Raw genomic sequence first — 14295 nt, 5'->3', positions numbered from 1 at the left:
TCGGTAATTGCGATCGTCACCTCAACAGACGTCAAGAGACGTTTCCTTCCTCTTTTCCGGTATGCCAACTTCCTTCCCGCCTCGGTCCAAGAAACCACGCCATCGATACGATACGAGCAGCCAGGATTTCTAGAAGTCCCCTTGGATGCAACTCCGCTTGTCGCCTCGAGCATCGACCCACACAGATCGCAATCTCTCTCTCTTTTTCCGCGAAATATCGACGCGTTCGGTTTCGATACCAGACGCTTTTCGAAATTTGCCCGATCTTTCGAGGCGACGATTTTTCTTACTCCCCGGATTGCCCGCCAAATTGAAGTCCCATGGAAACTCGGAGCAAAGAAACGTTTGAATGAAATGGATTTTCAAATGGAAAATGGAAAATTGAGAGGGGAATGAAAGATACAAACGTAGAGAAGCAATGTTTCTGTTTCGAATTAAGAATATAAAGATGCAAATATTCGTTCAGAATTGGATAATATTATCTTATTAACCCATCGACGATATTTACGTATTCGCGAATGTTAATCATAGTTAGTTGTAGAGAACGATTAACAGGCGGGTAAGGAAAGTTCCCTTAAGTCGATATAACTTCTAGCTTCGCAGCGCTTTCATGAAACTATTTAGCCACTTCCATCGACGACCAAGAAAGTGATTGGATAACTTCGTCGCTAAACGAGGAACACAATTAAAGTTACAATTAAGATACTAATCGAACCGGTCCCTCTCGCGTCATTCACTCGTCGCGATTTTCAAAGAACGACCTGTCGTTTGGCTCGTTCTTCCAAGGAAACTCGTCAAATCGTCCGAATAAATTCGTTTAAATTATACTAAACAATTTTTATTCAACATTTTTTGCTACTTTTCTTATTGCTTATAGCTAACTGGATTATCGTTATGGTATTCGTCGAATGACGCGTGCCAATCGATCGCTACTAAATAATTCATTTATTATTCTTTCAATGCTTTCAAGATTAATTTATATTCCACTGTATTTCGATATTAATTCTCTGATAAAATCTGAGAATTGAGAATTTCCAAAGGTGCCGACGGCTATCTAACTTGCGAAAGAATACTCTACTGCGTATTGACGAATAGGGATGAAATCAAGAATAGATTCCCAAACATATTTTTGCGATATTCTTGGATCCCGTTTCTAGCGGTCACTCTACTTTTCTGCGTAATTACTTCGAACACGGAAGTTAACCCGCGTCAGCGTGTATAATTTTCGTATCACCTCGGCGTGATACAACCGTTTCTCGATTTCTCTCTACGTAACGAGCTATGATCTCCTTAAAATGACAGATGACATAACGAGACAGTTTTTTTCCCACGAAAACGGGACGCGCGACACCGGCTCGAAACGAGACGAAAATTCTCACCGCTAGCTTTCAAATATTAAGAGCGAACGGAGATATCTGTGCGGCAGCGAAACGCAATCAGAATAGTAATTAAGGATTCGGTTAACGCTCGAAGCGCGAGCGTAGAACGCAACCCAATTTAAACACACAAAAGTGCACGCTGTGCTAGCGAGGGGAGTAGAAGGAAAAAGAGGACGGGTGGAACGAGGAGATGCAACGGCAGGGTGGAAAAGGGAGGACCCGTTTCTTCGTGTCGTACGGGTGCGCGCGTGTGTGCAGACGACGCGAGATTCGGTCGCGTTCCCGCGCGAAATCGAGTCGCGAGCGCGCGCGTGTTAGAGGCAGCCGCTGCCAAAATCTCCTTTCTTCAGCGAAGCAAATTTATTTCCCCGTTTCATTACTATTCGAGGCTACTATTTTTTTCTTTTTGTTTTTACAACGAACGCGTTGCAAATTCGAGCAAAAACTGGAAACGGATTTTCACGAGTCATCGGTCCTCTTAATTGGTTTCCGAGTGCGATGATGTCAGGCTTGCAAAAAAATTCGACGCAACTCGAACCCGTTGGAACGTCGCGACGCGGCGAGGTTAGGGCGCGAGCACGCGCCCGCGCCCGCGCCCGCGTCCGGCTGCGCACGCACACTCGGCCGCTTTTTTTCACGAGGTCCTTGCACATTGTCAGGCGTACGCAAAACCCGACTCCCTCTCTGGGGTGCCCTCTCTTATACGTGCATTCTTTCGATCACGCGTGTACGTGTCGTGTATGCACACGCGTGCACACAGCTATCGGGGGGGACGCGTGTGCGCGTTCGTGTCGGAGACGATGCATCGCGCCACGCCGCGAACTCGGCTCTGAAAAGTAGGGGAAGAGGGAGAATTCCTGCGCCCTCCTCCCTCTCTCTCTCTCTCTCCTTGGTCCTCCGTTGCTGTCGTCTCTGCTTGCCCCTCTGGCTACTCTTCCTGTCCTCCCCTCGGTCCTCGGTCGCTCTCCTCTCTACCTACACCCTCCGTCGTCGCTGCTGGTCGACGAGGTGGACGGTGGCGCGCGCGAGACGCGCTTACACCATCAGGCCGTGGGGCCGTTTCGAGAGAGTAGCAGCAGGTGGACCAAAGGGGTCGGCGAGGGACAGGGAAGGAGGAGGACTAGGGTAGCAGGAGGAAAGCAAGAGGGAATCAAGTGGAAGAAGGAGAGAGGGAGAAAGATCCGGCGGTGGCCAATGGGACGGAGGCTGGGAACCCCGAGCGGGAAGATCCGACAACGTCGCCGTGCAGTTTTTGTTTACCGCGCGCGCTCCGAGGAGAGCGCGTAAGCTGCTCCTGCAGCAGCAGCACCACTAGCAATGCTTGCACCAGCAACGATAGTAGCGACGGGGAGAAGCCAGCAACCAGAAGCACGCCACGTCTCTCCCCGTCCTTTTCCATCCTTCTTCCCTTCTTTCCTCTTTATCCATCTCGCGCTTCCGTTCCTCTCTCTCCTCTCTCGCGCTCTTCCTGCCCGTTGCTCTTGCTACGGTTCGACTCCTCCCGTCGGACACCGTGACCACAGATATAGGGTAGCAGGCTGTCTCCACGGACACACGGGTCGGAAAGAGAACGAGAAACGGTGGAAATGGTGGCCACGATTTTGATGTTAGTCGATAAAATTATCCCCGTTTCTTTCGTTCGCGATGCTCATCCTCCTTTCGCGTCGTCCCGGACGCCGCGACGCGAGTCCTGTCCACGCGTCTAGCCTCGTCCCATCGAATTATCGTCTCGCGGATGGAACACCGCGAGATCCCGTTCGAGATTTTGCTCCAGCTCCGGCGCGACCTCCAGCGTTTTAATTAAAATAATTAAATCGCGAGGGTTGCCGCGCGGGCGCAGACCGATGGCCGAGCGTCGCGGAAGGAAAAGTAATTAAAAGGAACGCCGTCGGCTTTTCCAGCAAGTTACGCGGCCGTTTCCCGATTTCAGGTACCCTCGATGATGTATGACCGCCGCTTCGGGTACCGGTTTTCCCTCGCCGCTAGCCGCGACGCATCGCTTCGTAAAAACTTGATTGATAGTACTGTTGCCGTGCTAAGTTTCCTCCGCGATATTAGAATCATTCGTACCGTGAACTCGTATCGTTTTTCGGAGTTAACGAGCGAAATCGTCGCTTCTTTGCGCATAAGCGGTGAACCTGATGAATGGCGCTTTGCACTTTCCTCTATCTCTATCCCGATGACTTTGTAGCTTTAGATTATTTCATAACGATTACTTGTGGTTTGCTACTGTGATTCGCGATGAATTCACTATTCATTTTAGGATGATCCTTTGCGGAGCTGTAAATCCTAGTCGTAACGTTAAGCAAGCAGTTGGCCAAAGGCTAATTCGTTTCAACAAGCCTCTCCCGATGATGAAATTTATGATATCACTCGAAATTTAGGGCAGAGACGCGTCTTAGCTGGCTTATCGCAGCGGCGCCTTTTGCTGACGAGAGATCCGCGAGCGTGGTTAACGATTTTCGACTGCACCCGGTCGAGATCGAAAGATTGCGCGGGTACCTTCTTAATTTATGGTCGAAGCGGGTAACATTTCTCAGCCACCCTCGCCGGGACCTGGCCATAACTCCAAGATCGGCGCCAGATTCAACGTGGAACGAAGGGAATTTTGCCAAACCTGATGCAGATTGATGGGATCTTTTAGCCGATGAACCGCGGAAACCGTGTCCTCTCGCGGATTCTGGAAACATAGCTTCTAATCATTTCTTTACTAATTTTCTACTTAAATGATTTAGAAAAGAAAAATATCGAGAACTTACCTCATTTTCTTCTCTTCTCCTCCTTCGGTTTTCTTTCAATTTCTTTTCACTGTTCGGATTCCTTAAACGCTTTTCTTCTTGCGTTTAATCCTCTTAAACGTGTCGCTCTTTAAGTTTCAGTTACTTTAAATGTTTCTGTCTTCTTGAATTCCTTTTTTGAGAACAGAAAGGAATTCCTGGTCCGTTTTTTTAGATTTCTTCCTTCTTAGAAAAATGTGGAAGTCCTTGTGTTTGAAGAACACATTCTTCGATCATTAAATCATTTACAAAGTGGGAAAAGTTTCACCAAAAAATATAACGATTGTGAATAATCCCATAGTCACGATGTTTCCTACGGCCTACGCACATTCGTTTTTACTGCGTCATTCACCGCGTTATTAATCGAAATGTCAGTTTTTAATTCTAACTAAAAGCCAATTGACTATATTTTCCAAATACCCGTGAAACTGACGAATATCAAACACTAAATACTGAATTTCAATATCAACATTTTTCCAATCGAATCACGTAAATCTTTCAATAAACAAGAGGGTGATTGTTTTTTTTTCTTTATTTCGGATCGCTTTAACTTCATCCCTCGAAGTTGAAGTGTTCTTCATCGATCGAACGTTTAGGAAGCTCCGACTGAAGTTTCATTTTCCAATCGAACTCGAAACAAAGCCGAATGACGATTGTCGAGACGGATCAGGAAAGTTTTCGGACAATCTTTTTACAAGCGAACAAAAAAGGTATCTCGAAGAAGAGTAAATTTAGCCGGTGTAATATTTTACTAGGACAGTGAAGCAGTGGCGAGTGAACTGCTCGTTTTACAATCTTCCGGAGTGTTCTTCCTTTCGTCGTTTGCACCCTTCCCCGTTGGCCAGTTCTTCGAACCAACTTTTTGAATGTAAAATGCCACACTTCCTTAAGTAAAGCCATTTTACGTTGCGATGAATTCACCAACGACATTTTCAGCCGGCATGAATCGTTGCTATTCATGAATTATTTCGTCGACATTTGGCAAGACGAGGTAAGAAGCGGAAGGAGGAGGAAGAAGAGAAAAAGAGATACAAGAAGGCGGGCTGGTTGACGAAAATTTTTTTTCAAAAACAACCCGCCTCCAAAGTGTCGTCGTCCCGTAATGATATATTTTCTTTAACAACGCGCGTGTAAAGCGGAGGAGTTAACAAGGTTGAAAATGAATAGAATCATTCGTAGATGAAGCACCTGGACCCGCGCGTCCATACAATTTCGCTGTGAAAACTTCTTTAGAAAGCCGACAAAAAAATTGGGAAGCTCTTCCGTAGAAGATAACGGAAGCATCTCTTGCCGAGAAAAAAGAAGGCAATAAATTAAATAGCAATTGCTTTTCATCCGCGGATAGATGCTGGAAATGAAGGAATTCATGAAAGGATAAAAAAGTCTTTCGACGAAACGGAAGATTACTATGCGTAGAATTTCCAAATGAAAGCTATTGCTAGAAAATCTGATTGCAGGAAAAAATGGAGAAAAATCGGGCAAGCGAAATGTCGAGATGGCAAAAGAGGCGCGTAAGTTGGCGTCGCGCGAGCCGCAAAGTCGCCGGAACGTTTCGCAGCTGCGGGTGGTAGAACGTTGCTATAAATTACCGGTGCACCTCGAATAGACTCCTCGTGTGGCGAAAATCTCGTATTCCTGTGTCTGCCGTTGCTTCTCGCGTTCTTGCTGGCCCTGTTTGTCGTGTCAGGGCCGATTGAGCCTCGACGTTCCAGAGAAAGTAGCCAAGGGACCAATTGTCTAACTTCACCGAAATTTCTAATTAAAATTTCGATGCATTCTACGTACGAGTTCATCGCGATTACCGTGACATTCATACGCGGATGCCACCTAAATTTCTAATTTCATTTCATGAGAAAGGGCAAGATTTTCGTAGACGGCTAATTTTCGAGTAAATCGAATGGCGGTAAGAATTGTGGTTTCGTTCGCTTGAACGTTTACGGGTTTTTTCTTTTTTTGTACGTTCAACCGTTACTTTTCGTTACTTTACACAGCTGTTCAGGTAGGAAATGCGATTCGCGCTCGGTGCAAAGTCGAGATAATCGTTCTCGATGACACGCATCGCCGGCCACCGATGATCGGGAACCGCTTTCGCGTTTCCTGTGCGTCTCTATTCACCGCTCGATTATGCTCATTTCAAGCCGTCGAGGTGTGTTTATGACGCATTGTTGCTTTTCCCGTGGGGGGAAAGCTTGTGTCCGATCGTTTCAAAATTGAATTGTTGGACAATCCAGATCGTAGGGAATAACAACTTATACTCGACGGCTGTAAATCTTCTCCATCTCCTACTTATTATTTCTATAGATAAGTGTTCAAATAACCTGTACATCCGCCTATCATTTTAAGAACTTCTCTTTAACAACATTACCATTAGAGATCATTCTGCAAAAAATGAACCGAACAACATTCGGTCGAATAATCGCATGCAGAGCAATTAACACGTTAAACGAAAGAACATCAGAAAAGCTCGTCCCATGGCGAGTTAAATTTAACGATCCAAGCTCCCTCCTCTTCATCAGTTAGGTGGTATCTGGTGGAAAATAAAACACGACGCCGCGGAAATTCGGCCTAATTGTGGAAACACTGCGCAATTAGCCGGAAAAGGGAGCGGCGGCGAACTTCTCCACCGCTAGTAATAATCTCTCTCTTTGACTCCTCTTTCTCTCTCCCTCTCTCCCTCTCTCTCTCTCTCTCTCTCTCTCTCTTTGTCAGTGGAAGTTGCGATGCTCGAAACAAATTTAAAGGAGGCCTGCCGCGAACCTACGAATCATCGTTTGTACGCTTTCGACTTTCGAAGACGGGACGAGGACGGAAAGTAAGGTAGGCGAACGAAGAAGAAGAAGAAGAAGAAGAAGAAGAAGAAGAAGAAGAAGAAGAAGAAGAGGGAGAGGAAAGATGTCATCAACCTCGGAAGGCTCGCCGTGGACGGTGACTAACTGTGCAAAGTTTAACCCTTCTCCCTAGAACCTCCCCGACGCGGACAGAGAAATGTCGCGTATGCAAATCGTTGCCGAGGAGGTGAATGGTCAGCTGGAAAAGGAGAAGGCAATCGAATGTTTTTTGGCCGAAAGGAAACTGGAACGCGCGTACCAGGCGAATACGTTTCTATCCCATTGAAATTTCTTTGGATAGCGGAATGAGTGGAGCATAAATTGTTGATTGTGTTTCGTTGGCAGCATTATCGAAGGAATAGTAAATCTATTATTTCGAAACGAAATAAATTAGCGAGGACATCCTATATACGTTATTCAAGAGGATGCATTTATACCAACTCCCTTATAACGACGACCAATACAAAGTGCGCATCATTATCGCGCGACGAATGGTGTTTTGAGAAAAAAGAAATTTTTTTCAAAGAGAGCCGCATTTTCGGGGCGAGGCTGCCTTAATTGCTCGCTTTCGACGAGAACGCCCCGCGAATCTCGCCGGTCCGACGATAGCTCGAGGTTCGTCGGCACGACGCGACGCGACGGGGTGCGGATCGATAGAAAAATGCGCGACTTTTCGGCAAGTCGACGCAACTAGTTTCGGCAAGTTAACGCCGGAACGAACGAGACGGGGTGAGCGTATGTAAATTAGAACGACGCTCCTCGAACTTTTCCGAATTTCCAAAGTTTCACGCTATTCTCTGCCGCACGAAAGTTCACGCACAATCCAACACGTTCGTCCATTCGCTTCTTTTTTATCCTTCCTCGCGTACGTTGACTGACGTTCATGAAAAAAAAGGGGCTCGTAAAGTTTGTTTCACGAAGAACTCGCTGAAACATGTAAAAAGAGAACAGAGCTTTAAATTTTCAAGTTTCTTTAAATGACTCGAACGAGCACAACCACCCTCGATAAGGTAAATAAAGCAATTAAGCAACTTGAAGATATTTCGATCGCCATAAAAAATGTCTAACATTTTGCTATTCAGACATCTCTGTACTCCGCTAAATAAAATGTATTTTCCCGGAGATTGTCTCGAATCTCGAGTGAAAAAAAGAAACGCGTACAACAACAAAGGAAACAAACACAGGCGAGTTCTGGAGAAGAAAGCTCTTGCTCGAATGCAAGCTACCGTTTTTCCCTGGCGATTCCGTGGATCCGAATGGCTCAAGAGGCTGAATAACCGAACGGCGATACAGCAGCCTTGATAAAGAGACAATATAACGCAGAGCAACAGTTCCGTCGTCGCTTTGCTAACCTTCTCCCCGTCTACGGGACAAGTATAAAGGAATTTTTCCCTTAAGGAAATCGTACAGGGGCTGCTTGTTACAACGAGACGATGCTTTTGAATAAAAAAAAAAAAAAAAAAAACCTCGAACGCTTTTGCCTGCCGGCCAACGAACCGGTCACGATGCACTCGGAAGCTACGGTTTTTCATCTACCGCCATCGAAAAGTATACTACATTCGACTTTCCCCGTTAAAACAAAAGGTACGTTCGGTTGCTTTTGTGCGAAAACAAGAAAAAAGGTAAACATCTCTGGGTTAGGGAAAAACAAAAAAAGAAATAAAAAAAAGGAAAGGAGAGAGAACCGATTTTTCCTCTCGCGGGGCTTTTCGCTACTCTTTCCATCCGTTTTCCTCCGAGTCGGTTTCGAGTAGAGGGCTGGTGTCATGAATAAAAGCGGCCACGATCAACGGCTGCCTCGAGACGAAAGGTATTACCCTTCTTTCTCCGTAAACAATGCCGCTCGTTTTTCCATTTAACAGGGGCGGGAGAAGTTATTCATAAGCCCTTCAAAAGAATCGTCGACGAGCCAAGCGGAAGGGTTGAAAAGGGTTAAGAGGGTCAGAGAAAGATCGGACAACGACGGAGGGAAAGGAGTCAGGGAGTACTCGAGCGAAGTTGGTCAGCAGGATGAACCAAGGAACACAGACTACGACTACGACGACGGCGACGCCGACGACGCCGACGACGACGACGAGGAGGAGTGAGCCAGCAGGGAGAGACAGTAGTCCATCTTGCTCTTCCTCTATCTCCCTTGCTCTTTTCTATCTCTCTCTTATCGCCCTGTTCCCGTCCACGTCCCTCCTTTTTCTCTCCCCTGTTGACTGTGCGAACAATGCGCGGAAAAGTGTGCGATAAGAGAAAAAAATGGACCGCTGCCATTATGGAGTTCAGGGCCACTCGAGTTGTTTTGCTTCCACCTCCGCAAAGGAGCCTCGTACAGAGGCAACTGTGCTGAATGAATCAGTGAGCGAGAGGGAAGGATGTTGAAGGAGGAGCAGCCTGGAGAAGGGAGCCAAGGCCTGGAGGATGAGAAAGGGAAAGGGAAAGGAAAAAGGAGGAGGAGGAGGAGGGTGCTTTCACCACTAGTGGCCTAGACTTCTTCTTCTTCTTCTTCGTCTTCTTCCGTCTCCTTCTTACGGTCCCGTTGCCGTTTCTTCGTGTCTACCACCGAGTTTTCTATGCATTTGCAAACTGCCACAATTGTTTCTCTTCCACCCTTCTTTCTCTTTCTCTTTCTCTTTCTCGGTTTCATGGTTACTCGAATACCACAGCAACCCCCTCGGATACCCAGCGTCTTTGTTTCCCGCCTACTTTCTAACCTCCCCCGCTTTTACCTCCAACTCGTGTGTATTCATCGTTCGCAGCATGCTTTTCTTCGTAGCCGCACCGTGCGGTCTGTAACTTGGAAACTGCTCGAGAGCCCCCGGGGATGAGATGATTTACGCGGGGTGATACTTCTTGATTAGAGGTCGCTGTGTTATACTTTCGCGCCGCTTACCGGATCTCGTTGCCTCCGTTCCGACTCGGGAATTATCGCGATACCAGACCGCCTTTCTTACTCTTATTCTTTAGAACGAGAACACGGCGAGCACTTGTACGCGTCGTTGGGAAATACGTCGAACTGTTAGCCGAACTATCGCGGAAGAAATTCCGAACTTTAAGACCGTCCATTCTTTTCAATGAAATCTAGCAAGTAGTGGGTATAAATTGGTATGAGAAAATATTTTATGCGCTAATAGAGCTATTTGAATCGTTCATAGATTCTTGCTGTGCTTAATTAAACCAAGGAAATCTGGAACTTAATTTACGGTTCGTGCCCCTGTAGCGATGCAACGGAGCGCGTATGCAACGGAGTAAAGTGGGTTGCGGCTTTTCAGGCGCTGATTCGTATCGTGTTGCAATATGAAATTCAATCCTTTTTAAAATTATTAATTAATCTGCAAATAGAAATTATTTAGAAAATCCTTATCCACGATTTTTTTCGAAGTAAAAGAATACACTAAAGAAGTGTAACATCGTTTTGGTCTACAAAGAGACATGGACGGGGGTGTATGAAGTGGCGGCCGCGGAGGCGCAGGAATTACCATAATCCTCAACGTTAGCGTTGCGCGCGCGTGTTGGATAAAAAAAAATGCATCGTCCAGCGGTCGTTATTGGGGAATACAGGGTTCTGGTTAGGTTCAGGAGAGCCGGTTACATCGGCCGCCGGACAAAAGGGCTTTGTCGAGTAGAGACAGTGACAGTGATCAGACCGTGATGAGTGACAATGACGTCGGTCGGCTGTGCTGCAGCCCATTATTCCACCTGGCAGAAAGCTTTCCAGTTTGGCACACATCGAGTATCCAAGCGATCACTTATTATAATCATGCCGACCGTGTTGTTGCCGTTGCCGTTGCCGTTGTGTTGTTGTTGTTGTTGTTGTAGTTGTTGGCCATGGTTGACATCAGTGCTAAAAGAGGGTGTGGAGGATGACGAGGGGGTTGGAACGGGATGATCACTATTGGCTGATCAGCTTCGTCTCTCTCTCTTTCTCTCTTCCTCTTCTCGATCAACTGCTCTGATTAGTGATTAGCGCGAAATCGCGGCAGCTCGTTCGTACATCGCCCGGATGGTTGCCAGTCTCGGTTCACTGGCTTCATTCTTCTCTCCTAAGCTATTTAATTAATGCTGAATTCTAAAAATACCGACCGTCGTTCCTGCCGCCCCTTTTGCCCGCTGGACAACCGAGTAACGAACGTTGTTCGCTGCACAGGGAAAAAAAAACGTTTATTCGATGCTAGAATAACCCTTTCGACAGACATCGACATGCTACCCCTGCCTTTTGTAATCGCAGAGATCGTGTCGCCTCGGTTGCCTTCTAACGCTCTTTCCCGACGTTTCTTTGAACTAAAACAAAGCTAAGTTGCACCTGAAACACACACGGTGTTCGTGTACTCGTAGGTAGTACTATTGCAGCTCCTAAGTATAGCTCTTATGTTCGAACGAGCAGCTAAGTAGACGCGTTAACACGGTATTAACCTTTCAGCCAGGTGAGTCACTCGAACGCGGTCGGATTCGCTTTTCGCGTGTTATTAAGCGGAGAGCTGAAACGCGTGCTGCATCCCTAATCTGGTACGCTCGCAGCCGCACCAAATGATCGGGAAACGCGCCGCGCCGTTTGTCCGTAACCACCTCGTTAAGTCTAACAGTCATTGTTTGAGAAAATTGATGTTCGCTTCGAAGTAACGTCAGAATGAAACGCTTCCGAGGCGTATAGTTTGCTTAAGATTGCACAAGCATTAATTTCAACGTTAGAATTCCCCATCAAATCACGTCCACTTACGACGAGGAAAGGAAATAAAATACAACGAATAACGATCGGAGATCTCTATTAGTCAACGGTCCCTTTCAAACCTCTCGCGTATCTCTTACCGATTGATTTTTCTATTCAACGAGACACGAACCTTCGAGCAGTTCAAAGGATAATCGTACCAATTACGATATGCCGCGTTTCACGATCGATCCACTTGCAGCGATCCCAATTACGACCGGGGGATCCCTTGAACGCGACGAAAATCCGCTCAAAGGAGCCTAAAACCCACCCCGTTGAAAATACATCAACCTGTCCCTCTCTCTCTCTCTCTCTCTCTCTCTCTCTGTCTCTGTATCCACCCTTCGAATCTCTCGCATCCCCGTGAGTAATTGAATCCTCAAAAATTCCAACACCGAGGCGACCCGCAGGTCATCGACTTTGCTTCTCTGAATAGCGCCACGTAACCCAAAGGACGCGTCCCTCGAAGAAGGCTCGTGGGACGTACCGGATTTATTGCATAACAACCCCTGAGTCGGCTGGTGAACCCTTGGAAGTTGCGTAGGTCCGACGGTAGAGGGTGCTGGATAGGCTCGATGATCTACTTGTTGAATGGCGAGGAGAGGAGGCAGGATATTTCTGAATGAACGAACGACTGAATGGGCCGCCGCACATGGCATAGGGTGCCTACTTGACACCGATCCGTAACCTCAACAATCGAGACCGCCTGTCTTCGACTGCTACTGCTGACCTCCTCCCTCCACGTTCTTCCGTTTCTTACAAATACGCCGGCGTATCGGACAATTATCGGTACGCGACCCTTTTCTTTCGTCGCACCTTTTATAGAACAAGATAAACAGATTGTTGAATATGCATTGTGTGTTTACGCAATTAGCTCAACGTCGCGATGAAAAACAGGAAATCCCTGCGACTTGTTAGTCAGTCGTAGGTTAACAAACAAGGAAACTGTTTCTTCGTTATGATGTAAAAGGATAATTGGTCATTTTCAGATTGGCAATCGATACAAACGAAATGGGTCTCGGAAAGAGATATCGTCGCTGTTATCATGGAAACTGAAAAGTTAACCCCGAGAAGCTTCCTCTCATCTTATCGTACCCGGTCATAATAGTTGGTAAGTAGTTTAAGTCGTTTATCGGTTCCTACCAGCATACCAATTATCTCCAGCCAGATGTTGAGAATTTTGAGGCTTGCTAAAACTTTTCGATCGCGTTACTACGGAAAGTCCAAGACAATGTGTCCCTTGATACCTCCTCACAAGATTACCCATCAAAGTTAATCGATGCCACTTTCGATTCGAATAACTTTCCAAGGGAGCATTATCATTTGGAAAGCGCCATTTATAGAAATCGAAATTAATCGGCCAACGAACTTTATTCTCCTTTCTACTAAATTTATGTTTTTCTCTTTTTAAACAAATGAGAAGAACAAAGTAACGGAAGAAAAACAGATTTGTTAGTTCAAACAAGATTGTCCTCGGTTGCGGTTTAAGCGGTCGTAAAAAAGGCAAGAATAGAAGACGATTTAGCGCGAGAACGTAACGCGTAAACGCGAAATCAATTGGAGAAATAAAAATCTCGAGACGTCTGAAACGACGCGACGGTCACGGTGCGTTGACACGCGTTTACGACCGCCCTTATCCACGAGGAAATCCACTTATCCTTTTAACGTGTCCCGACAACTCGGCAACGATCGTCGTTAAAATCCGTTTAACCCTCGCGCGACGAATTAAGCATCGACCTCGTTAACTCGAAATTAAATCGCCCCCGTGATCGTGCGACGAAATTAAAAACAAAATCGAGAACAGCGTATAACAACAAACTAAAAGAAGAAAATAAAAACGACCCGATAAGCGTTCGAAGATCGCTTATCGCTGTTCATCTAACCCCAAATAAAAATGAAAAAAAAAAAAAAATAAAAAAACCGAAGTGGAAATCGAAGAAATCCGAACAGACGTGCTCGTCGATGCCACTTAAACGGGGTTAAATCGTTTCCGGATGAACCCTTCTCTTCGAACATCTTCAACGAAAGGAAGGGGGGTGGCATCGCGACGCGAGCCGGAAGGCAAGCGTCGAGGGTAAAAGATCGTCATGCACCATCATCCGAAACTCTTTTGAATATTTTCGTAGAATAAAAAAAAAAAAAAAAAAAAAAAAAACAGAAGAGATAAAACGTGGAGGACGAACCGAAGGTAGGATGAGAAGAGAGAGAGAGAGAGAGAGAGAGAGAGAGAGAGAGAGAGAGAGAGGAGGAATGAAGAGGGTTGGAAGGTAGCGATGGTGTGGGATAAATGTGGGTGGTGAAGGGGGTGTTAGCCGGGGCGGAGACGGTGCATTACGACCGGGACAGGGCATGGCATGGCTAGCTCAGGAAAGTACAGGATGTGAGAGGAGGGGTAGTTGATGCAGGAGGGCGGTTGCCCCAGTAAAAATCGATCCTCCCCACTCTTTTCCTACTTTTTCCCCTAGAGAGGTTCGCAACCATGAGAGGATGGGGCTACGAGGGTGGTAGTCAGGGGGTGGACCACCAGGGGTGGTCGTGGTGGAACGAAGGGGGGTGGAGGGCTTGCAGGGTTACCTACAGTGGCTCACGAAAGTATTCGAACGCATGCAGTTAAAAAG

The 14295-nt window shown here is 46.5% G+C and overlaps 1 long non-coding RNA gene across 1 annotated transcript in view; it reads left to right on the top strand.

Moving 5' to 3' along the window:
- The window catches only part of LOC143305412 (uncharacterized), a 78450-nt gene extending 64613 nt beyond the window's left edge, over window positions 1-13837 (top strand). The window contains exon 3 of the long non-coding RNA XR_013062325.1: window positions 12667-13837. This is a non-coding gene — a long non-coding RNA (uncharacterized LOC143305412). The remainder of the gene's footprint in view (window positions 1-12666) is intronic.
- The last annotated feature ends 458 nt before the right edge of the window (window positions 13838-14295 follow it).

Source organism: Osmia lignaria, chromosome 2, assembly GCF_051020975.1.
Source record: "Osmia lignaria lignaria isolate PbOS001 chromosome 2, iyOsmLign1, whole genome shotgun sequence".
Taxonomy (NCBI): domain Eukaryota; kingdom Metazoa; phylum Arthropoda; class Insecta; order Hymenoptera; family Megachilidae; genus Osmia; species Osmia lignaria.
This window is presented reverse-complemented; position numbering and strand designations above follow the sequence as displayed.